The sequence below is a fragment of the Lepidochelys kempii genome, chromosome 2 (genome assembly GCF_965140265.1).
Source record: "Lepidochelys kempii isolate rLepKem1 chromosome 2, rLepKem1.hap2, whole genome shotgun sequence".
In the NCBI taxonomy this organism is placed as follows: Eukaryota; Metazoa; Chordata; order Testudines; family Cheloniidae; genus Lepidochelys; species Lepidochelys kempii.
In genome coordinates, this window is record NC_133257.1 from 221727794 (window position 1) to 221754246 (window position 26453).

The 26453-nt window shown below is 43.8% G+C and overlaps 1 protein-coding gene across 10 annotated transcripts in view; it reads right to left on the reverse strand.

Moving 5' to 3' along the window:
* Positions 1 to 26453, reverse strand: part of DYNC1I1 (dynein cytoplasmic 1 intermediate chain 1) — a 270699-nt gene that overhangs the window by 140783 nt on the left and 103463 nt on the right. The window lies entirely within an intron of this gene.

Sequence of the window (26453 nt, forward strand, 5' to 3'; positions counted from 1 at the left end):
TACTCAGCATCCTTTCCCCAGCAGGATCAGGCCCTTACGGTGGATGATGACTGCTTCTGTGGACAACAGTTCCTAATTAAGTGCCAGACACAGTACTCAGTCCACACACAAAGCTCCCATTGGAGTTTTGCACAAAGGCAGAAGAGCATACCCTTTACTTAGCCCTCTGCTGAGCTTGGCTCTGCCACACCCTCTAGCTGTAATGCAACTATGTATCATAGAATATCAGCGTTGGAAGGGACCTCGGGAGGTCATCTAATCCAACCCCTAGTACCTCTGTACTACAGAATCAATCTAGCCCTCCTGGACTTCAGTGCTTTAAGGTTGGGCCCTAGCAGAACTTCACTCAGACACAGCAATAAGGTCTAATAAGGAGGGAAGAAATATAAAGAGAGAGAGAAAAAGCTAAGGCTATGTCTACACTAGCACTTACTGCTATCCCCCCTGAGCGATGTAAGTTACACCGACCTAAGCACCGATGTGGGTAGCGCTATGTCAGCGGGAGAGTTTCTCCCGCTGACATAGCTACCACTACTCGCAGGGCTGAAGTAGTTAAGCTCACAGGAGATCTCTCTCATCGGCTTGGCTTCGAGTGGTTACAATAGAGATCTTGCAGCAGGGCAGCTGCATCGCTGCAGCTCTGCCCCTGTAAATTCTCTACTGTAGCAGTAGCCTAAGAGTAAACAAAGCAAGACAATGCATACATACAGGGTCCTCAAATGCCTCTAACCATTAGAGCTCTTAGCTCCACATATTAGAAGCCTTTTCACACCAGTGTGTCTCCATGACAGCTAAATAACATTGTGTTAATATTTAAAAGAAATTGCATCTGAGGATACAAGGAGACAGCTGAGCACAGCTGCTAGGTGCTGTTCAGATTTCTTAGCTGGAACCTCAAAGTCAGGAAGTGGGAAAAGGTTAGTGAGTTTTGTCTGTAAAGTATGGAACAGTAACAAAAAAACCTCAACAACAGGGAATGTAGCTTGAGCCTAGGTCTTAGTCCTGATGATATGGTTTTGGTTGCTGGGTTCTTAGTGGCCTTTTCAAGGCTCCCGCAATCGCTGATTGTCACTCTGTTCTATTAGCAAGGGAAAGGAATTGCAAATGAGGAGGAAAATGTAGTGCTCTAAAATAAATAAACAAATAACTAAACAAGAAACCATGCACCCAATCATCTGATGTGCAATAAGTGCACTAACAATCTGACCAAATCTAAAAGTCATGAAGATTTGCAGATTCCTTCAGTGGAATAAAAAAAGTACATGTGCCAACCTGGGGAGAAGAATTTTTTAAAAATGTTGGACAAAAAGATTATGATCATATTTTGCATTCTCTGTGTTCCCCAGCTAGAGTACTTTGGAGCCTGAAAGGAGCCTAAGATTTAAATAGAAAGGTCCTCCTCTGTTTGTCAAGTTGTCATTTTTCCATCTGCAAATAATGAAACATAAACTATTCCGAGAGAGAGAAATGGAAGGGAATGTGTTCCATGGATCTGTGGAGAACCACAGAAAAACATATACAGAAAAAGAAGCTGCAATATGGAGCACTTCCTGACCTCTTCTTGGCTACGAGTCTAAAACAAGGCTCCAAGGCAAGAAAAGCATGAAAGAGCTTACACAAGAAACCCTTCAGAAGTACAGCTCTTTGCTGCACGAATACCACAACACAGGGAAAATCTGCTGTGTAGGAGTACAGTCCTCCCACTTAAATAGAGCTGGTAATGCCATCATGTCACGGAAAGATTTTCTTCCTGACTTCTGTGCACTGGAGGCATTAGAAAAGTGAAAAAAGTGTGAGCATAGAATTGTGTTACAAGAAAGGTTTCTTAATCTTAACCACATTTTTAGAACATGAATTGTTTTAAAAATGCAGCAGAACTACTGTTCAAATGTTACCGATTCCCATGCAAACTGGTACTGTAGATGTAAAATAAATAAAAACTAATACAGTGTACTTCTAGACTGCCTTCTATTTAGAGATCTCAAAGCATTTTACAAATATTAATTAATTAAGCTTCACTGCAAGGTATTGTAGCTTATTATCCTCATTTTCTTACTTTTGTTTGTATTATAGCAGTCCCTAGAGGTCCCAACTGAGATCAGAACCCCATTTGACTATGTGCTGTTCATACACATAGTAACAGGGAGTCCATGTCCCCAAGAGCTTACAGTCTAAAGAGACAAGAAGAGAAAAGAAGCATTACTATTTCCCATTTTGCAGAAGCACAGAGAGAGTAAATGACTTGCTCAAGGTCACAGAAAAATCTAATCAGATCTCGAATCCAGGGTCTGAACCACAAAAGCCACTATGATTAAGTAACCCGTCCAAAATCAGACAGAAAAATCTACGTCAGAGCTGGGTATTGAACCCAGATCTCTTGCATCCTGATCTAATACCTGAAACAAAAGAGAGATAGTGATGAAATCACTGGCTTAAGGTCATGTAAGAAGTTTCTAGAGTCCGGCACAGAACCCAAGTCTCCTGGCTCTTGGTCTGATGCCTTAACTACCGTGTAACTCCAAATTTGCTGTGAATTCCCCATTAGTATTGGTATATAAACATTATTTCCTTTCATTACCTTATGCTAATGAGTAGCTTTCATTTCTATACATCACAGAGCCGACATTAACACCAACTATAGAACTTCAATTCAAAGGAGCTATTCTTGTATATTACAATGTTCTCAGAAAATACCATTCCTATTGACCTGAAATATCCTTGAGAAATATAAGATGTGTTACGACCTTCTCCATGAAATTTGGCTGGGTCTCATCAGTGTCCACTGACAATCTGAAGCTACACTTTAACATCTGTGAGGAATAAGTGTTTTGCCAAGCTTGCTGTTGATCTGACAGTTCACCAGATCTCTATGTGCTTTATTTTCATTCCGCTGATTTTTGTTTCATTTGAATTTACATTTTAGTCTCCCAGCCGGTCCTGCTAATACTGTAAGCACCAAAGGAGCACGCCTTTGTATAAACTAAACTTGTCCACACATCACAGAGTGCACAGAAACAGTACCCTTACCTTGAAAAAATTATCAGAGATACACATTTCTTGTTGTCTCAATCCTGGAATTCAGAACTGTTGCTTTATTTGCCTGCCAGTGCCAATTAAGATTTTTATCATTATTCGCTTTATACCCACTGACATGCCATGCATCTTCCCTTTCACTGAAATGTTGTGGAACCTTAGACAAGTCACTTCTCAACCCCAAGCCTCAGTTTCTCCTCCCACCATTTGTCTTGCTATTTTGACTGTGGTTTTTCGAAGCATGGACTGCCTCTTTACTATATGTTTGTACAGTGCCTATGGTTGTACAATGGGGCCTTGATCTCAGTTGGAGGTTCTAGATGCTAGCATAATATAGATGATAAATAAATAATAATAATTGGGGGAGCACAGAGACTGCACCCAGTCCTACATAATCCTCTAGGAGACAGGCAGCAAGTATTCAAGGTGACTGGATGGCATGGAGAGGAGGTGCGCCCTTGGCTCCACCCCAGCACCAGCACAGAGAAGGGAGAATGCTGCACCCATAGTAGGAAAGCAGACTTCCCCCCCATTACTCCCACCCCCTCCACACACACACATACACACTGTTTACCCTCTGTGGTGGTGCAGTTCTGCACTGCACCTTCCTCTGGGTTGTGCCTAAATGTCATGATCTAGCCCCAAGTAGAGGGGAGAGCCTTGATTAATATTAGTAATGAGCCCATTCTAGACATGTTTCATTTCAGGGGAGGTGTAGTGAGGCAGCTGGGACATTAAATCATAAAAATGCAGAATATTTAAGACATTTTTCCCTAATTAAATCAGTGATGTAGCTGGAATGAAATACAACCCAGCTTTCAAACATTTTCCTATTTAGTTCAATTTGCTCATAGACTGATAGCTAAACTAAAACCAGATTTTACCTCTGTTCCCATATATGGGGAAAATAGAGATGACCAAGGTCCCATGGAACTTGGTTTAGAAGTTCTCTGTTTTTTTCTCATTAACTCCAGAACAAACATAAAAAGCACTTATTAAAATAGTCCATGAGCTGTTTCCAATATACAATGCCAGAGGTCTGCAGTGTATGAGATGAGCTGGTGATCTCAGCCCACTTTCTAGTGGACAGGTGTTCATGTTGTAATTGGCACATTTGTTGGTAATCACGGCAGAGGGTCTGGAGCATGAATTACTCCTGGACACAGTCCTCCCCAATAGAGTGGAGGCTTCATTAACTGATGGGCCTAGGGTCTTGGGCACTGGGTATAGTTATTTTGGGGAGCAGAACTGATTTGGAGGGGCAACCAGGAAGGTATGCTGCAGCAATGTGGGAAGATGGCAGGAAGATGGACCAAGAGGAGAAGATGGCTAGCCACCATGTGTCTGGAACCTGCAGACGTACCAAGTGGTCTCTGGGAGGAACTACAGCAGAAGAACAGCATGTTAGCTGGTATGGGAAAGCGGGTGAGTTAAGGATTCTATCAGTGGGAGAGAAAGAGAGATAGACAGACAAGATGAAATTCTGACCCACTAAAGCAAATTGCAGAACTCCTATTGACATCAACAGGGCCAGAATTTCACTAGTAGAACTAGCTAAGGAAAACCAATGCTGTGAAAAGGGAGCACTGGTAACCATTCAATATTAAAATAGTCTCAGTGCAACTCTTCAGTGAAATTGCAGGATTAAAGGGTTATGGACATGGGGTGCATAGGTTGCCTGTGGGTTAATCCAATTCTGATTGAGGCATATTGACAGATAGCATGGATAAGCTTGCACGGCCAATTGCTTTTCCTGTTCCGTGCATAAGAAGAGATCTTTAGTCTCCAGGCCTATCAATCTGTCATCTTTCACAAGCATTCATTTCATTTTAATACCCTTTTTTAAAAAGGTTTGGTTTTGGTGAACATCCCAGAGTTCAGATGCTTCTCCAAAGCATAGAGGACTTTATTCCAAGCTCTTCATTCTGAAAATTACTTTGGAAATTTCACAAGAAAAATCTTTTCCTTCTCAAATTTCCAGAACATTCAGGTTTCATCCAGGTCAGAAATACAACACAAATGGCCTTTTCTGCTTCCAGCGCTCATCCAATACTAGGAGCGAAGAGGAAATCAACAAACAAATAAACTGACAGAAAAAGTGAACTGTGCTTTTCAAAATAATTTTTTTTTCAGTTTTTGACAAGGGATCAGGCCAGTTCTTTTTAAATCTACACATTCCCTATTACTCGCATTCAACAATGAAATGCTATAGATATTTCTGAATAAAGAACTAAACTTCAAAATGCTGCTGAGGCCCTTGTCTCCCACTTCCCCAGGGATGAGGGCAAAACCCAGTAAACTGAGCAGGACTTAGTTATATCCAGTAGGCGGGAGGGAAGGATATGGCCCCCTGCTTTTCCTTTAGTCCAGTTAGCTCCTCCAGTGGATATAACAATGAAACAAACCTAGAATGTCCTTCTTATATTTCTCTTGCATTCAGAGTTTCTTTTACCACAACATTAAGGGCTCTATTCTTTACCCTCAGAAGTCAATGGAAAAGGTCTCATTGACTTCAGTGGGCGTAGGTTCAGGCCCTAAGGCAGTTGTGCTTCCTAATGGCCAAATCCTGCAAGACACCATGCACCCTCGACTCCCATCTATTTCAGTGGGAGTTGTGGGTGTTCAGCCTCTCCTGGGAGTTGTTTTGCAACTTGCAAGATAGGGCCTATCGATTTCTATACCTCATGGTTTGCTTGGCACTTTCTAGTAGAGACAGAATTTCCATCAGCCAAGGAATGCAATAAACACATGGAGAGAAAGAGATTTGTGAGTAGAATCATTTAGAAATCAAAGGTTTATAATATACCATTTAAAGTATTTTGTGGATTAAATGACTGAATAATCATCAAAGATGAGAGATTAATGGTAACCTGGTCCAAAGCCCTGCATTTATGCATAGGCCAAGTAAAATGGTAGACAGGTGCACTGTAGCTTAGAATTAATAGAGGACGTCTGTTTGTATTGCTGCCTGTCCCTCACTTTTCAGCCCCATTAAGGTTATTATGAATGTTGTTTTGTAAAAAGAAAAAATATTTCCCAGACTCAATGGCAAATATATTTTATCTTTAATATTTATCCACCCCCCTCCCCCATCAATTATACTTCTTGGCAGCACTATAAAACAATGCAGGGAGAAAAATCTAAATCTGCTCTCAGCAGAGCTCCATAAAAATTACTTTCATCCTTTTGTTAAGGAAATCCAGATAGGCCACTGAAAAACAGCTCCCTTTTTGTAATGTTAACAATCACTGCAGATTTTTTTTTCTTCTTCCAAGAATTACAAGAATTTTATTTTCACTCTCATCTGTTTTTCCAGTGTAATTTTATCATAAATTGCAAGAACAGCATATAAAACAACTGTAAATCATTTATTAAATAAAAGAAATATTGTTCTCTACCTCAAGATGTGCTTCTGGAACTCCCAAAAATTCTCCACCACCAAATAAGGATGAGTTGATTCCTTTCATACGGTAATTGCCATGCAACACCTTTTGTTATGATGTTTGTTCAACAGCAAAAGGCAGGAGCTGCATAAGCAACCTGCCTGCTTCTTAGGTTTATGAAGTAATAAAGAGAAGAATGCAAAGGGTGGTCTTGGTGCAAATTTAAGATGTAGCTTGTATGGGTATCAAACCTGGGGCTATGGAGTCATCACATGCCAATCTTCCACCAGGCCACTCACAGGTAGCAGCTGGGACAAGCCCAACTGCCAACCCCTATGAGCAGATTGGGAGAGTTCCAAGGCTCCTGATTGGGCCACAGCCCCTATTTAAGATAGAGGAGGAAACAGGAAGTTGTCTGTACAACTGGGCTCTACCCTGCCATGGACTGCTGGTCTGGTGTTTATCTGTTCCTGCCTTCAGATCCTGATTCTTGATCCCTGCCCTCCATTTTATCTCTTGCTTCTGACCTCTTGTGTTCCAGCCTGGCCTGATTCCTGCTAATTGGCTCCTGGCCCCTGGGCCAGGCCACCCATGCCTTGACCCTGACAGTCAGATTATTTTTCCAAATATCAAGGTGCTATCTGATATAGCAGAAATCTACAACTATGCACAACACCAAATACAATTAGCAAGTAAAGATTAAATGTAATAGGGATAAAGACACTTTAAGTTAAGCCTCAAGCAGTAGAACGTATTGAAATATCAATGTTGTAAGGTTTCAGAGTAGCAGCTGTGTTAGTCTGTATTCGCAAAAAGAAACAACCTTTTTGCAAATGTTGTAAGGAAGATTTACACGCGCAGGAGTGGATAATAGAAAGAATTGGTAGTGAACTTCAAAGACTTTCACTTTTATGTCATCTGCCCAAATGTTTCCCAATGACTGGAAGAACTTGCTATGTGATAGCCGTTCACTGGAGTATGTAAAATAAAACTGTGGTCAAAGTCTAACTCCTAATGGACAAGTATCAACAACATGCAGTAGGCACTAATTGAGCCCTCATTGGTAGCCTTAAGAGAGAGATTGAAGACTGAATAGCCACAAAGAGTAAGGCCTTGTCTACATAGAGATACATACTTTTAACTAAAAGTGTGAATTTTTTAAACAAGTTTAGGTAAATCAATGCGAAAGGTTGTGTGAACACTCTAATTTTGCTTTAAATCAGACTTATTCAGTTTAGCTTAAGTTAGTTAAGAAGAAGGTTTAAGCTAAAATGGAATCAGACACTCAAACTGAAATTCAGTGAAGTTCTATGACTTGTGTTATACAAGAGGTCAGACTAGAAGATCATAACAGTCCCTTCTGGCTTTATAGTATATGAATTATGAAATCGAGTGCCCACGCAAGAGTTTGCAGGAGTTTCACTAAATCCAGTTTATTTAAACCAGTGTACATTTGTGTGTAGACAAGGCCTAAATTATCCCCTCACCCATAAGGCGACTTCCCTGGGTCAGAGATTTTAAACATGTTAGTGAGGAAGCTTGCCCTGCCTTTCCCCGTGCCAAACCTCGTCTTTGGATAAGCAGAGAACTTCCCACGCCAGGGCTCTGTTCAGCACTTCCTTGAGCATTATTAATAACAGAAACTGTAAAATGTTACCACATTCCCTCACTATTTAAGATTCAGATTTCTCTTGCCTGCATATAACTTTCTCAAAATGTCACCCTTTGGGGTTAAATTTTCTAGGCTCACTCTCATCCTGAAGGTGAATTCTGCAGCTGGGAATAAAGGTCACACAAATTATTTTCCTGTTTTGGTCCAAATGTCAACAAAAATATTCATCAAATAGTAAATATGTGATACTCCTGATTTAAAGTAGATTTTAGGAATTCATTCTGTAACTGATACCTTGACTTTTAATGAGATCTCAGAAACACAGTGGATTCCATTCCAAATTGAAGCATTATAAAAAAAAATAAATTTCAGGGCATCAAGTTACACTGTGACTATTTTGTATTTTTACTAGAAAATACATGAGGAGGGATGAAAGGAAGGACAAAGACAGGTGGGGGAGCACCAAGAGATGATACTGGTCAGAAGATCAGCAGTGCTCACAGTGCACCAGCTGCCCAGACATTGTTAAGGTTGTTTTTTTCTTTTTGTAGGCATCACTGCAGGGGAGAGTTCTGAAGAGGCATGTGTACAAGGACAGTGAGGTGGTGGATATTTGTAGGGAGCTCCTCCCACAAATCAGAAGGTGGCCTGGGAGAAAGCACAAAGGTGCTTGATGGAAAATTTTACAGGTTGGTATAATCTGCAGAAGAAAGTGTTAAATGGAAAAATCACTCTCTGTGTGTCCTTAGTTCATCCTGCGTGACATTCACCATGTGCAGAGGCCTAGCTAATGGTCTTTCACTGCATTTAACCCTTATATTGGGGTATATGGAGCAAGCAGTGCAGCTGTGACTGCAAGAGTGCTGTTGTACCCTCCACGTGATGCAAAGAGGGGTCACAGCATTGGCTCTCGTTGTCCATTGTAAGAGTACTAACAGGGCTGAGCTGTGGAGTGGCCAGGGAAAGGGCCTCAGGATCCATATCTACTGGGATTCAGTGGCTCCCCATCCCCAACACACTACACAAGTGGTGCAGAGAAAGGGCTGGAGCATCCAGGCCAGCACATAATCTGGTGTACTACGCTAGCCCTGGGCTAGGGGAGAGGTGCATTTTACCTCCAGTCCCTTTCTTCACCACTCTAAGAGCCTGATTACTTGGGCTTTCTATAGCTGAAATGATTTTCACTTGCTATGAGCAGTAAAGATTGCTGTGCAATGAAACTCTGAGATTGCTAGCAGCAAGTTACCGCTCTACCCACTGAATCATGCAAATTGGCTTTATGGACTGTGGAAGCTGATCCTTGATATCATTCCACCTCACACATAGAACAGCATTTTGTAAAGCAGAAATGCCAAGCTAAATGGCCAGCCTCTGCAGCCACCTTTTGTTTTACACACCTCCATTCTTTCCACCATTTTTAGGACAAAGTCCTGCTCTCTGGCCCACACTGTGCCTCATTAATTTATATTCTTTATTTGATCCTGGGATAAAGCTTCCACTGATGTCAATGGGATGTGTGGGAGGGGTTAAAGGCCCTGGTTCAGCAACGTACATAAGCAGGTACCTAACTTTAAATGCAAATCCCAGGTGCTCGAACCACTGGACCATCCTTTCTGTCTTAAGCCATACGTTGAAGTCTCTGGCTGAATTGGCCCAAGTACACAACATGCCATTGCCATCCCCATAGCAAATCTGAAAGGAGGATTTTGTCCTAATTTTCATGAACACCACCACCTTCCAAACAAGTGTGTTGCTGAGAGAGGGGGAAGAGGTCAGAGAGAAAAAGGATGATGGGGGCGTTGACTAAAACCAACCTACAACATTATTATTCCAGCATGAAATGTTTACAGAATTAAATGTGGGATTCCAAAAAACCCCCAGCCTTCTAATGCAGTTTCATGTTACCTCCAAGAGTTTTGATTTCACTTATGAGCCTTCCCGAATGAAAGTCCTGGCCATGGGCCTGCCTCAAAAATACATTTTTTTCTTAGAGTGGGTTTGCCAGTTGTCAATGCCACTTCCTTGCTAGCCAGCAAAATATGTTCATATGGCTGGCAATTACCATTCTTTTCTCTACTGGTAAGGGGCATGACTTCACTCTTCGACCTAAGATCCCTGGATCCTTTCCTTATTGCATATTCTAGTCAATTTAATTAACCCTTTAAAAGAACCAAGCAGGTATTTTTAGTGAGTTTAAGTGGTTCCATCTGAGAACATTGTGCAGGCACAGGAGTATGTTTTACACATTGATTTACATAGTGGGGATGTCAATTGCGTGGGTTTATTAGACACTCAGCTGCTGCACACCAGGGATTCGTAAACACTGGTTACAGTCAATATTAGGGTTGCAAACTTTCTAATGGCACAAAACTGAACATCCTTGCCCCGCCTCCTGCCCCGCCCCTTCCCCGAGGCCCTGCTCCTACCCCTTCTCTGAGGCCATGCCCCAACTCACTCCAGCCCCCCTCCCTCCATTGCTCGCTCTCCCCCACCCTCACCCACTTTCACTGGGCTGGGACAGGGGTGCGGGAGGGGGTGAGGGCTCCAGCTGGGGGTGCAGGCTCCAGAGTGTGACAAGAAATGAGGGGTTCAGGGTGCAGGAGGGGGCTCCGGGCTGGGGCACAGGGTTGAGGTGCAGGAGGGGCTGAGTGCTCCGGCTGGGGGTGCGGGCTCTGGGATGGGGATGGTGATCAGGGGTTTGGGTTGCAGGAAGGGGCTCTGGGCTAGGGCTGAGGGGTTTGGAGTGGGGGAGCAGGCTCAGGGCTGGGGCAGGGAGTCAGGGTGTGGAATGGGGGTGTGGGCTTCGGCTAGGAGTGTGGGCTCTTGGGTGGGGCCAGGGATGCGGGGCTTGGGGTGCAGGAGGGGGCTTTGGGTTGGGGCCATGGGGTTTGAAGTGTGGGAGGGGGCTCAGGGCTGGGGCGGGGGGTTGGAGTGCAGGACGGGGGGTGGGGTGCGGACTCCAGGAGGTAGTATGGGGGCAGAAGGGGACTCAGGGATGGGGAAGGGGGTTGGGGTGCAGGAGGCAGTGCAGGGTGTGAGCTCCAGGAGGGGGCTCAGGGCTGGTTAGGGGTGCTGGAGGGGTTGCAGGATGCAGTCTCTGGGAGGGAGTTTGGGTGTGGAAGGAGATTCCGACCTGGGCAAGGGGCTTGGGGTGTGGGCTCCGGCCAGGCGGCACTTACCACAGGTGGCTCACAGTTGGCGGCACGGTGGGGCTAAGGTAGGCATGACCAGCCCCTAGGCAGAGACACAGCCAGGTGGCTCTGCGCAGTGCGCGCTGCCCGCCCCTGCAGGTGCCGCCCCCACAGCTCCCATTGGCCACACTTCCTGGCCAATGGGAGCTGCGGAGCCCATGCTGGGGGGCAGGGGCAGCACATATAGCTTCCCTGATCGCCGCTGCACCTAGAGCCAGACAAGCCAGCTGCTTCCAGGGAGCTGTGCGGAGCCAGGGCAGGCAGGGAGCCTGCCTTAGCCCGGCTGCACCACCAACTGGACTTTTAACATCCCTGTCGGCAGTGCTGACCAGAGCCACCAGGGTCCCTTTTAAACTGGGTTTTCCAGTCGAAAAACGGATGCCTGGAAACCCTAGTCAATATTCATATAAAACAAAAGCTCTTGGGGCCTGATCCAAAGCCTATTGAAGTCAAAGGGAGTCTTTCCACTGACTTCAACAGACTTTGCAGCAGGCCCTTATGGCCAAAATTCCTTTTCAAAGCTTGTTCTCAACCTCACCATGATGGGAGGAGCTATTTCTCAAGCGTACCCAACCCTACACTACAGGCCTGCAAAGGAGTAGAGAATCTGCCGCCTCTCCGAGCAGGGGTTAAAGAAAACCTGTGGGTTCAGCTAGCCTCACCCCTCTATACCTGCAGGCTTGGAGGGGGGAGGAAAGAAGGGAGCCTGGCTCAGTCAGGGGCTGACTGTCGAGAAGGAAGGAACTCACGGTTTGCCTGCCTGAAGGGACAGAGCAGTGACCTGCCAGCTAGGGTTGCCAGGCATCCGGTTTTCGACCAGAGCGGCCAGTTGAAAAGGGACCCTGGCGGCAGTGCCGACAGGGCCGTTAAAAGTCTGGTTGATTCCTCAAGGAATCAATTCTGAAGCACTTAGAGGAGAGGAAAGTGATCAGGAACAGTCAGCATGGATTCACCAAGGGCAAGTCATGCCTGACTAATCTAATTGCCTTCTATGACGAGATAACTGGTTCTGTGGATGAAGGGAAAGCAGTGGACGTGTTGTTCCTTGACTTTAGCAAGGCTTTTGACACTGTCTCCCACAGTATTCTTGCCAGCAAGTTAAAGAAGTATGGGCTGGATGAATGGACTATAAGGTGGATAGAAAGCTGGCTAGATTGTCGGGCTCAACGAGTAGTGATCAATGGCTTCATGTCTAGTTGGCAGCCGGTATCAAGTGGAGTGCCCCAAGGGTCGGTCCTGGGGCCGGTTTTATTCAATATCTTCATAAATGATCTGGAGGATGGTGTGGATTGCACCCTCAGCAAGTTTGCAGATGATACTAAACTGGGAGGAGAGGTAAATACACTGGAGGGTAGGGATAGGATACAGAGGGACCTAGACAAATTGGAGGATTGGGCCAAAAGAAATCTGATGAGGTTCAACAAGAACAAGTGCAGAGTCCTGCACTTAGGATGGAAGAATCCAATGCACCGCTACAGACTAGGGACCAAATGGCTCGGCAGCAGTTCTGAAGAAAAGGACCTAGGGGTTACAGTGGACGAGAAGCTGGATATGAGTCAACGGTGTGCCCTTGTTGCCAAGAAGGCCAATGGCATTTTGGGATGTATAAGTAGGGGCAATGCCAGCAGATTGAGGGATGTGATCGTTCCCCTCTATTCGACATTGGTGAGGCCTCATCTGGAGTACTGTGTCCAGTTTTGGGCCCCGCACTACAAGAAGGATGTGGAAAAATTGGAAAGAGTCCAGCGGAGGGCAACAAAAATGATTAGGGGACTGGAACACATGAGTTATGAGGAGAGGCTGAGGGAACTGGGGATGTTTAGTCTACGGAAGAGAAGAATGAGGGGGGATTTGATAGCTGCTTTCAACTACCTGAAAGGGGGTTCCAAAGAGGATGGCTCTAGACTGTTCTCAGTGGTAGCAGATGACGGAACAAGGAGTAATGGTCTCAAGTTGCAGTGGGGGAGATTTAGGTTGGATATTAGGAAAAACTCTTTCACTAGAAGGGTGGTGAAGCACTGGAATGCGTTACCTAGGGAGGTGGTGGAATCTCCTTCCTTAGAAGTTTTTAAGGTCAGGCTTGACAAAGCCCTGGCTGGGATGATTTAATTGGTGATCGGTCCTGCTTTGAGCAGGGGGTTGTACTAGCTGACCTCCTGAGGTCCCTTCCAAACCTGATATTCTATGATTCTATGACTCTGTGGTGGCGCAGCAGGGGCCCAGGGCTAAGGCAGGCTCCTTTCATGCCCTAGCTCCGCCTGTGGCCCTTAGGCACATGGGCGGCCAGGGGGACTTCACACGCTGCTCCCGCCCCAAGTACCAGCTCCACAGCTCTCATTGGCTGGGAACTGCACCAATGGGAGCTGTGGAGGCGGCACCTGTGGATGCGAGGGCAGCACGCAGAGCATCCCTGGCCGCCCATGTGCCTATGAGCTGCAGAGACCTGGTGACCGCTTCCTGGGAGCCGTGGTAAGCACCACCAGGTCCCCAAACCCCCTCCCACACCCCAACCCCCTACCCCAGCCCAGAGTCCCATCCCACACCCAAACTTCCTGCTGGACCCCACACACCCTCAACCCCCTACCCAAGCCCTGAGCCCTCTCCTACACCCCAAGCCCCTCACCCCCGGCCCACCCCAGAGCCCACACCCCAGCTAGAGCCCTGATCCCCCCTCCCACATGCCAAACCCCTGCCCCAGTGAGTGAGGATGGGGGAGAGCAAGCGAGGGAGGGAGGGGGGATGGAGCAAGTGGGGGTGGGGCCTCGGGGAAGCGGTGGGGCAAGAATGTTCATTTTTGTGTCCTTAGAAAGTTGGCAACCCTACTGCAGCCAGTGCAATCACTGGAGGTAAGTAAGCCTTCCCTGTGAAAAGAGGATCCTGCAGATAAGCCTCCCCTTTACCAAGAGGAGAATGCAGATTAAGGTTAAAAATTCCCAACTTGTGTGCCTAGAAGTATAGCATCTAAAACCGTATGTTGGCACCTCAGCACCCCTAAAAAGGTCAAAGTGACAAGCCCATGGTCATACAAGAAGTCTGTAGCACAATCAGGTAGTTCTACGCCTCAACCACAAGACCATCCTTTGTTCCTAGGATAACAGGATTATGTCTTTCCCTGTCTCAGGGAAGCATGATCTCCCATTTCTGTCACCAAATAGGACTCATGTTATACTCCAAAATAGCATTCAGGTAAAGACTAAAGACTCTGATCTCAATTACACCAGTAGAAATCCAGTGTCACTCCTTTGCCCAAGTTAATGGAGTTACCCAGATTTACACAAGTGTAAATGAGATCAGAATCTGGTCCAAAATATATGGCTGAAGGCTCCCACCCCAAACACAATTCTGAAGGTGCGATGGCTCAACCTGTCTATATCAGAAAATGTGGACAAGCTGCGTAAAGGTTACATTTCCTTGTCAAGTACATTTACTTCAAAAACATACTGCAGCGTAGCCCAGGATTCAGGCACATCCTACAAAAACATGCAGCAGAACTCCGATATTGAACTTCAGCCCAGTTTTAACTGACTGCCAGCTCTCAGCCACTTCCTAAAACTACAGATAGCCAATACCAATGTTGTAATTTCTAAATGTGTACTTTGCTCAGCTGGAGACCAGATACTGAGGGTTTCGGCTTGCCTTCTGAAATATAAACATGACATTTCAGCTGCCCACAACAGACCCCCACCTTAGACACCTTCCTGAAGGAAAAAAATAGTTAATGTGGGTGGCAGGCAGGCAGTCGCCTATTAAGATGATAACACTGAAGTATAAACAATCCAGCCTTTTCATCATGCATTGACAAATAATTTACAGTGCTCCTGGTAAAATCCCTTAGAAACCTCTTCAGATGTGTTTGAAATTAAGACATTAGCAACAAGTTAGATTGATATTTATAATTAATGTCACCACAATCATTGGTTCAATGTAGTTAGTTATGTATCTGTATGGCAATATTTAACAGCAAAATGGCTTTCACTGCACAACAGTTCCCAAAAAGTTTGTACAGGAGTCTACAAAATTTAGAAGCAGCAGTCCAGGGGAAAGAGAAACACTTGAGCACTGAAATTCAGGTGAACGTTGAAAGTGTCTCCATACACATGACCCACAGCCATTTTGTCTGCTTGGCCTACTTGCATGTTGGTGGACAACAGTGACTTTGATAACATTTCTGGGCGTGCTACAGTCTCAGACTGTGATGATGGGTTCACAAGTTAACATGGGGTTGATGACTGTTCCTTTTTAACCTACTCATCTCCCTACTTTTGAGGTTCCACATTCTAGTATACTGACTGCTGCCTCTCCCTCTGTGCTCCAAGAATCCCATAGCAATTAATACTGACTGTTTACTTGCTCAGAGGAGGAGATCAGTGATCCTTCCATGCACGTGCGAGGGCAAATCCCTATGCAGAAGCTGCATGAGTCAATGATGAATAGAGCCACACCAAGTTTTGGAGAATGAGAGTCTTGATTGACATGCCCCTGTGCAGCATACCAATTCTGTTTGTTTTAGAGCTGGTTCAAAACGTTGAGATTTTTTCCATGAAAAATTTAATACCATTTTTGAGTAGCTCTCTTTGTGTGTGTGTATACATATGTGTATGCTATTACTCTCCAGTGGCTGACCTATAGAGAGGCTACTACTAATACCAGCTAGGAGCTCTCTCCATAAGTTCAGTGGTAGAGGCCTCAGTATTTAAACTGAAGGACTTGCGGTCAAGCCCAGCTCCTCAGAGGTGTGTGGGATTTATTCAGTAGTTTTATCTATGGTCTATGTGTTCATTACACCATCGTCTGCACATACAACTTGCGGAATATTTAAACCGTCCCAAATTATATTTAAACCATCCCAAATTATCTTCAAATTATCTGACACAACATCACGTTGCAACAAGCTGCAATGTCTGCATCATCACATCATCACACTATGACACAAACATCACCGGAGTGACACAAGGACTTTGTCCCAGAGGTAATCCTATTGATGACGCAGGCTCCAAACTTCCGTATCCCTTCACCCCCCACATCTCTACGTTTAATGCTCCCATCTGCACTAAACTAGCATTTACTGTTGCAATACTGATTGGTGCTTTAGGGCAACAAGTAATAGGAAAGAGCTTTAATGAAAGTTAGATTAAGTTTAAGCTAATGTACTTCATGGGAGACCAACTGAATTTCTGCAGGATGGAGAATGGTTTGACAAAAGGGAGAGGATCTATAAAACAGCAAGAATCCCCAAAGGTGAGAGAGAGCCATATGCAACAGGTGAAATAGCCTGGAGAAGAAAAGCAGAAGCTAGAGGAAGAGTAGATGAGAATTTGGCATCAGAGAACAGGGCTGTAGATACAGAGGCAGGGTATAATAACTAGAGCTGGATCTTCATCCACACAGAAGCCAAGAGAGTACTTTCCCTTGGAAAAAATAAATTGAGAAGGGTGAAGGTAGATGGAAAACCATGATTATTATAAAATGTTTCACAGAACAAGGCTCAAATTTTCTCCCCTATGCAAAGCCTGAGTGAATGAATTCAGCAAAGGGAAGAGCCAAAGGAACGGAAGAGAACAGAAGCCTACGATCCAATGGCAGGAAGCTGAAGCTAAACAAATTCAGACTGGAAATAAGATACACATTTTTAACATGAGAGTAATTAACCATTGTAACAATTTACCAAGGGTGGTGGAGTCTCCATCACAGGTGATTTTTAATTCAAGATGGGATGTTTTTCTAAGAGATACGCTTTAGGAATTATTTGGGGGACGTTCCATGGCCTGTGTTACACAGGAGGTCGGACTGCATGCTCACAATGGTCCCTTCTGGCCTTGGCATCTACAAATCTCCTGCCCAGGTAGTAAAACAGGAGTGGAGCCATCTCATGGTTGCAGTAGCCTCTGCAACTGCTCTGCTACTTGGGAGAGAGGTAGGAGGTGGCCTGCAAATCCACATAGGGATGGAGCTACTGACTATACCTCTTTACCTTTCCTGGCCTATCCCTCCTTCCCTGCCAAACTCCCTTTTAGGCTGACGCCCCCGTGCAGCATAGCTCTACAGGATCACAGACTCCCTTGCCCTGAGCAGGGTCTCTGCATCCTGCTCCTGTAGCCATGGCACAATGGAACCGCACTTGGAGCTGTACATGCCCACAGAGCCAGTTCTTCATTCTGTCTGTTAACAGAGATGGAAAAATGGAGTGAACATGTTTGGACATGGAATTTAGAGCTACCATCTGGTTAATTATATAGTGAATATATAGGACTCTGCTTGCTGACTTAGATACAAAAGTCTGGGCATTTCAATAAATAGACCTACTTCCCTAGCATGGCAGGAGCTAGGAATGATGAGAAACAAGTCCAATGACTTCATGTGTGGCATTTACAATAAGGAAAACTCAGTGCCACACATGAAGTACAGTAAAAGTAATAGAAACAGCAAAATAGCTCTTGGTTTCCTTATTTAAACAGTTCGACTATAGCTGGAAGTCCCTTCCTGCCAAAGCAAGCGAACCACAATCACTCCTCCTCTGAACATTTTCACCTAGTTTGTCTTGTACAAAAAAGGAGTTTCTTGCTATTGGTAAATCAATTTTTAGAAGCACACGTGTGTTTTTAGAGGGGCTGTTGAATTACGGAAACAAGAGCTACACCTGATGAATTATACTGAAGACAAATAAAAGCCCTTTGTGTATTTTGATTGAAATGAATGCTAAAAATACACCAATGCTTGCAGCTGTTTAATTTGCTGTAGCGGTGATTCCAGTTTTGTACTTTTAATTGCTATTGTACAAAATTCTTTGATTGCACTTGGTGAAATTAAGTTTTTCCCTGTTTAATGATTAAACCTGGGAAAAACTGAACTATGTTCTATTTAAAAATGTAAATTATTGTCTGTGCTTAAAAGCATAAGTAAATCTTTGCAGATATTTGTCACAAGCCCTCTTCCCTCTAACTGATGCACTTTTTAAAACCAATAATTCAACATGGTTTGTGGTACACTGCCTTTCTAGATGAGAGCACAGCTCCCAGTGCAATCAATGAACATTTATGCACATGTATCTGAGTGTAAAATGTGTGTCTCGAACAGCAGCATCTACATTTTCAGAGGTTTCAGCTAGCCTCCAGTTGCGTGCACACAGTGCGGAGTCTTTGCACTCTGACTTGGGCATGCATACAATAGAAGTTACATGCACAAAACTTGCTTGCACTCCATCTATGCATGCAAATTAATTTTGCATGTGTAAATTCTGTAATTTGTGTCACAAATGGAGGCCATGTTTGGAAAAGGAGTGCCTTCAATGTGCACTCAGTGCTCAGTACCTTTTAAATTTTAAAACATGTACACTATAATAAGTCCATTTTTCTTATTTCCCTACTGCTTACACAATTGCACTGCATTAATATTACATTGCAAGAAGGCTGTAAATTTAAGATTATAGACTTCCTCTATTTGTGACATATCTGTTTTGTAAACAACTGGGATAATCAGACTGATCCTTCACATTATCTGTGGAAACCTGGTGTTTCTCCACAGACAGTAATATTTACTTAAGCAATGCCACTTTTTAGCTAAAAGAGATATGAGGATCACATTTTGTTTTGAAGCAAGTGCAGGCCATGCACAGGAAGGATAGTTCAATAGTTACGGCACCAGGCTATGACTTGGGACAGCCTGGTTCACTTCCTTGCCCTGCCACAGACTTCCCTGGAGCCTTAGGCAAATCGGTGCTTTAGTTCCCCATCTGTAAAATGGGGATAATAGTATTTCACTACCTCACAGGAATAAGAGGGTAAATAGATTACAGATTATGAGATGCTCCGATACAACATTGATGAGTGTTGTATGATAAATGTTAGAGGGACAACAATAGTAACTATAAGATTCAATTTAACCCTTCATCCATTTTTTAGGAGAGTAGGCAAAAAACCACAATTTTCAGCATACTTGTTTTTTTAAATGGCTGAAGACATTGATTACAAAAACAATTCACCTCTGAGTTGAAACCAAGCATCAAAGATCTCCCAAAAGGAGATTTTTTTCCCCAGAAAGCTCTGAGCAAACAAAAATAAGGAGTAGGGATAGACATGTGTACAGAATCTCAAGAACAGTTTGCCAACATGAATAATATACGAAATACAGCAGAGAACTTAATACCATGTCTTCAGGTCATCACACAACTTTACTGCACCACCAGATCTTTGGGAATTGTGCATGCAGCTGGATATGACCCAAATAACTTATCTGAAGACAATGCCTAAGTATATACACTCAGTATAGCTATAAGTATTCAGGCATCCCATATATTTTTTCTTATGTTGTTCCCCCTTTCCCTAGTGATTATCTTTCATGGAAGCACAAACATTCAGATAAGACAAGTCCATGAAGCATGTCTCTACATTTCTGTCCTCGGGCAAGGGGAGAGAAAGAGAGAGTAATTTCATTAAATGGTCCCTCTGATTGGTTTTACAATACTGAGTTCTCATTTTCATCCAACTCTCAAAAGTAGATCTGGGTGAAATTTTTCAACCAAAATTTTTTGCACTGGAAAATGCAGATTCGTCAGCATCAGAGCAGTTGATGAAGTCACATCAATTTTGCCAAATTGCTTCAACGCTAAAAATTAAAAAAAAACATCTTTCAACATCTTCAAAATGCCCAACTTTTTTTCCATCTGAAATTACTTTTTGTTTCAAAATGTCCTTTAATTTTACCTTTTAACACGTTAAAATGTTAAACGACCAAAATGAAACAATTTGTTTTTGATTTGGGGGCCAAAACATACCTTATTCACCCAGCACTAATCAATAGCTTTTCTTCTGTAATATTCATTCAGAACTAACGTTAAGCCCACGCTTTTTGCCAGTTCTGGATCTGCAGTTAGTAATGGGCACCATCAACCCTTGAATAGCTTCTACTGTGTTCCAGTTCAGTGAACTCAGCAACACTTAAATACCACAACATTTCACCAGAATTAACCAGTTACTTCTCTCAACACTCCCAAATAAAAATAGAGCCAAATCCCACCTCCATGTAAGTATGAAAAGTAAGAAAGGTGTGTAAGTAAGAAAGGTAAGCAGCAGGATATGGACCATGGACTTCAGGAAAGCAGACTTCGACTCCCTCAGGGAACAGATGGCCAGGATCCCCTGGGGGACTAACTTGAAGGGGAAAGGAGTCCAGGAGAGCTGGCTGTATTTCAAGGAATCCCTGTTGAGGTTACAGGGACAAACCATCCCGATGAGTCGAAAGAATAGTAAATATGGCAGGCGACCAGCTTGGCTTAATGGTGAAATCCTAGCGGATCTTAAACATAAAAAAGAAGCTTACAAGAAGTGGAAGGTTGGACATATGACCAGGGAAGAGTATAAAAATATTGCTCGGGCATGTAGGAATGTTATCAGGAGGGCCAAATCGCACCTGGAGCTGCAGCTAGCCAGAGATGTCAAGAGTAACAAGAAGGGTTTCTTCAGGTATGTTGGCAACAAGAAGAAAGCCAAGGAATGTGTGGGCCCCTTACTGAATGAGGGAGGCAACCTAGTGACAGAGGATGTGGAAAAAGCTAATGTACTCAATGCTTTTTTTGCCTCTGTTTTCACTAACAAGGTCAGCTCCCAGACTGCTGCGCTGGGCATCACAAAATGCGGAAGAGATGGCCAGCCCTCTGTGGAGACAGAGGCGGTTAGGGACTATTTAGAAAAGCTGGACGTGCACAAGTCCATGGGGCCGGACGAGTTGCATCCGAGAGTGCTGAAGGAATTGGCGGCTGTGATTGCAGAGCCACTGGCCATTATCTTTGAAAACTCGTGGCGAACCGGGGAAGTCCCGGATGACTGGAAAAAGGCTAATGTAGTGCCAATCTTTAAAAAAGGGAAGAAGGAAGATCCTGGGAACTACAGGCCAGTCAGCCTCACCTCAGTCCCTGGAAAAATCATGGAGCAGGTCCTCAAAGAATCAATCCTGAAGCACTTGCATGAGAGGAAAGTGATCAGGAACAGCCAGCATGGATTCACCAAGGGAAGGTCATGCCTGACTAATCTAATCGCCTTTTACGATGAGATTACTGGTTCTGTGGATGAAGGGAAAGCAGTGGATGTATTGTTTCTTGACTTTAGCAAAGCTTTTGACACGGTCTCCCATAGTATTCTTGTCACCAAGTTAAGGAAGTATGGGCTGGATGAATGCACTATAAGGTGGGTAGAAAGCTGGCTAGATTGTCGGGCTCAACGGGTAGTGATCAATGGCTCCATGTCTAGTTGGCAGCCGGTATCAAGTGGAGTGCCCCAAGGGTCGGTCCTGGGGCCGGTTTTATTCAATATCTTCATAAATGATCTGGAGGATGGTGTGGATTGCACTCTCAGCAAATTTGCGGATGATACTAAACTGGGAGGAGTGGTAGATACGCTGGAGGGGAGGGATAGGATACAGAAGGACCTAGACCAATTGGAAGATTGGGCCAAAAGGAATCTGATGAGGTTCAATAAGGATAAGTGCAGGGTCCTGCACTTAGGACGGAAGAACCCAATGCACAGCTACAGACTAGGGACCGAATGGCTAGGCAGCAGTTCTGCGGAAAAGGACCTAGGGGTGACAGTGGACGAGAAGCTGGATATGAGTCAGCAGTGTGCCCTTGTTGCCAAGAAGGCCAATGGCATTTTGGGATGTATAAGTAGGGGCATAGCGAGCAGATCGAGGGACGTGATCGTTCCCCTCTATTCGACATTGGTGAGGCCTCATCTGGAGTACTGTGTCCAGTTTTGGGCCCCACACTTCAAGAAGGATGTGGATAAATTGGAGAGAGTCCAGCGAAGGGCAACAAAAATGATTAGGGGACTGGAACACATGAGTTATGAGGAGAGGCTGAGGGAGCTGGGATTGTTTAGCCTGCAGAAGAGAAGAATGAGGGGGGATTTGATAGCTGCTTTCAACTACCTGAAAGGGGGTTCCAAAGAGGATGGCTCTAGACTGTTCTCAATGGTAGCAGATGACAGAACGAGGAGTAATGGTCTCAAGTTGCAGTGGGGGAGGTTTAGATTGGATATTAGGAAAAACTTTTTCACTATGAGGGTGGTGAAACACTGGAATGCGTTACCTAGGGAGGTGGTAGAATCTCCTTCCTTAGAGGTTTTTAAGGTCAGGCTTGACAAAGCCCTGGCTGGGATGATTTAACTGGGAATTGGTCCTGCTTTGAGCAGGGGGTTGGACTAGATGACCTTCTGGGGTCCCTTCCAACCCTGATATTCTATGATTCTATGATTCTATGTGCAACTCCCGTTAAATGTGGTGAGAATGGCACACAGGTTCTCAAGGGCAGATCTGGACCCTTCTTCATAACACGCAATAAGGGAGGGTGTGTAATGTGGTGGAGGGAGACTAGAATATTTATACAGACCAATGATCTGAGGTGTTGTCTTGTGGACTCAGCACAAGCTTGGGGGGACAAGCATCACTGGATGTCCCGCTCACAAAGATTCTGACTGGCAGAGCCTACTACATTCCCTGATTGGCCCAGATGGGCTATTTAAGGCCTGGGGGAAACACCTGGAGGTTGTCTGGACAACTAAGTGGATTCCTGCTGCAAAAAGATCCAGCCGCACACTCCTGATACCTTGCATTGCTCCTGGTCCCCTGCTCTGCTCCTCACACTTCACCTTGCCTCTGTTCCACTAACCCTATTTTAGCTGACTCACTTGGCTCCAGTCTGGTGTAGCTCATCAACCTTAACTCCAACCTGATCCTACATCCTGACACTAGTATGAACTGTTGCTTCTGGCCTTGATCCTGTAGACTAAACTCAGACAACACCCCCGGAAACCAAGCCCTGGCCTCAACCCATACCCCAAAGCATTGGTCCTGACAAACAGGTATGGTGATATTTACTTGCCCTATTTTCCAAGAATGCAGCCTTGGTCAGGGCAGTCCTTTTAGGAAAAATAATAAAGAAAAAATACTTTTTCTATGCTTTCGAGGAAATGCTGTGGAGTCACGGAATGGGGATCTTCACCGTGATCTTGCTGGATTCTCTAGCAGCTAGGCTTTTATTTCTTTAAATATGAATTTTTCTGAACTTTCTGGTTTTAAAGAGTTTTCACATTGTAAATCAATACACTTCTATCCTGTTGAGTCTGCAGCCACAAAACTGAACCAACAGCACCACGAGAGTTGTGAACTACCCTCAATCATCTTCGGTCTTTTCTAAAATATTCCCCTCCCCCCCTTAATATTTCCCACCATTGTCACTACCAATGCAGCTTCACCAGCGGCAGCACTGTGCACATTCTTGACATTCCCTCTTTGTTCTCATATGCACCTGCTCTACTATCTGTTTATTCTTCTCGTCCCGTCATGGCCACCTCTGTTTGTCCATATCAGTTTTTCACTTGTGCTGCTTTGTTTATGTTGAGCAGGAGAGAACTGGAAGTTGGACCAAGACTAGGGAACCAGGAGGATAGTACCAGTGGATCAGGGAACAGATTTTGTTCCCATAGGCACCAAACAGGAATTCTGAATTCACATTGGTGCGAAATTCAAATTCCTCCTGACTAACTGGATGTTGTTTGTGTTCCAATGAGTACTGAAAGTCACCATCCCTGTAATTAAGTCTCAAAATTAAGAGTCCCTTAAGGCTATGTCATTGTGACACATTGGCTTTAATGTGAATCTGACATTTTTGACACAAAGCAGAAATAATAAATTGAGCCCCATCTCTTTAAAATAGAATTTGAAAACCAGAGGGGCATTTCAGAATTGGATTGGAAGATGAAAGTTGTGAAGCATAGGATTTGGGTTTTTTTCATCTGTTTTTATCAGTAATAAAGGTTTAGAATTATGCAAGCCTATCATCTTTACTGCTAGTCTTTGTGTTTATGATTCTGGCTTACACAAGTTATCCTGACCAGTCAAAATCATCAACTATGAAACATGACTGGGTGGGTTTGTTTAACTCATAACCTAAGAGTAGCATGTGTGGTAGAAGGTATGGGCTCATTTGCCAATGTGAGATATTTTTCATGCTGTCATAGTACATTTTCTGCCAGCTAATCAAGCATCCCAGGGTGGCACCTACCAGCTGCAGAGGCAGTTGATCACCTACATTCCTAGCTGGTGGGAAAGTGCCATGTAGGGAGAAGTTCAGATTCAGAGAGAAATGCAATTTTTAATAGGTAAGTTACATATTAAAAAAATACTTATGACAACATCGTAAAAGATAACATAGTATAGTGATATGGTGCATTTTAAAAACAATTCATTAAACCACATTTAAATATTCTTAGACAGCCTCTGGAAAAAAATACCAAAATGCCTGTATAAGCAAGGGGAAAGGCGATGAGAGATTCTGTACAAGCTCAATCTCCAAATACTTAAGTTGTCAGGGTTTCACAGATGTTTTTAGATCATAACATGGGTCAGAGGATAACTGGTAAGGTCAGCTGGAAAACTGGAAATGTAAACACTTTTTTTGGACCTTCATGAATGGGACCTTCAGAATGGGAACTTCAAGGTGAAAGAAAAATGAGACAACCTAACTCCATTACTCTAACCTACTGTACAAGCACTGGCTCCTGGTCCGCCAACCCTTGGGATGATCCAAAATCATTTTGCCTGTTGATTATATGAAGGTTCTTGGGAAAAGGCAACATTAAAAAGACATATATTCTAAACTGGCATGACAACTTTTCTTTTAAGGAATAATAAAGGGGAGAGAGAATTTAGGTTTTTTGAAGCAGCAACTAGGGAAATTTTTTCTCTTATGACAAGTCAGCAGCACACTCTACTGGCTGTTTCCCTGAAGTTTTCTAGATTAAAAACAAAAGCTACTGCAATGCAATATATCTTTTGCTCATCCCAATGACATATTGTGAGGCATCACAGTCTAGTAGATACAAAGTGGGAGTCCAAAGACTTTGGTTGTAGTCCTGTCTCTGCCACTGACTCCTTTTATTACCTTGGGCAAATAACTTAACTTCTCTCTTTTCCTCAGGGTATGTCTCCACTGTACAGGAGAGTGTCATTGTAGCGCACGTAGCTTTTAATCTAGCTAGGATGTGTAACAATAGCAGTGGAGATGCAGTGGCACAGGCTTCAGTGGGCTAGCAACCCGAGTATGAACGCAGGCAGGTTTGTACTCAGGTGGCTAGCCTGTGCAGAAACCTAAGCTGCCACATCTACACCACTGTTGTCACTTGTGCTAGCTAAATTAAAGCATGCGTGGGTATGCCTATCTGCTACAATCACACCTTCACTTGCAGTGTAGATTCCCTCATTTTTCTTGTCTGTAAAAAATAAGAATGATACTTACCAGCCCTTGTAAAGCACTATGATATTTATAGATTAAAGGCACAGGAACTGAGTAGAATTATTATTAATATATTAAAGTTTAAAATGAGATTAAAAATCATAGACGGCAAAATTCTTCTTTCAGATCAGCACAGTGGTTCATGATGACTTTTTTCTCTCTTAGCACAAAGAACTCCAGAGAGAGAGAGAGAGAAAATATTTATCAAACTATCTATCCTTAAACTATTTCAGTTGTTCAGCTACGATTCTCTGTATAAATAATCTTTTCCCAGAAAATGTATAATTGAAGACTGTTATTTTGATGGTTTTGCATGGAGCATATAGAAAGAAGGTATAATTCACCTCCGCCAAAGGTGAATTATCCCCCATACAACAAGTCCCATGTCAGTCCCCAAAGCCAGGTTTAATTGGGACCTCAGTGATGCAGAGGCCTGATGCTGGTCCTTTGCACAGTTTCACCTCAACTAACCAGTTTAACACTTTTTTACATCCCAATACTTACTAATCTCATGCATTCAAAATAGTTTTTGAAACTAACCTCAATACTTAAATGTAGTAAATATCTCTGGAAACCATACACCGTATATCCCTCTTAAGACTCTTTCAGGTTCCCACTGAAGGACCAGTAACCTAAAAGCAATGTCATTTTTGTCACAGACCAATTTCACTGTAAGTAGCGGTTCATTATATTTGCATATTGCAATGCATTCAAATAAATTTGGGGTTTTCATGTGGTGTTCCACTATCAGAGTCAACTTACTTTCTGCTCCACTATAAACATCATGACAGGTTTCAGAGGAACAGCCGTGTTAGTCTGTATTCGCAAAAAGAAAAGGAGTACTTGTGGCACCTTAGAGACTAACCAATTTATTTGAGCATGAGCTTTCGTGAGCTGTAGCTCACGAAAGCTCATGCTCAAATAAATTGGTTAGTCTCTAAGGTGCCACAAGT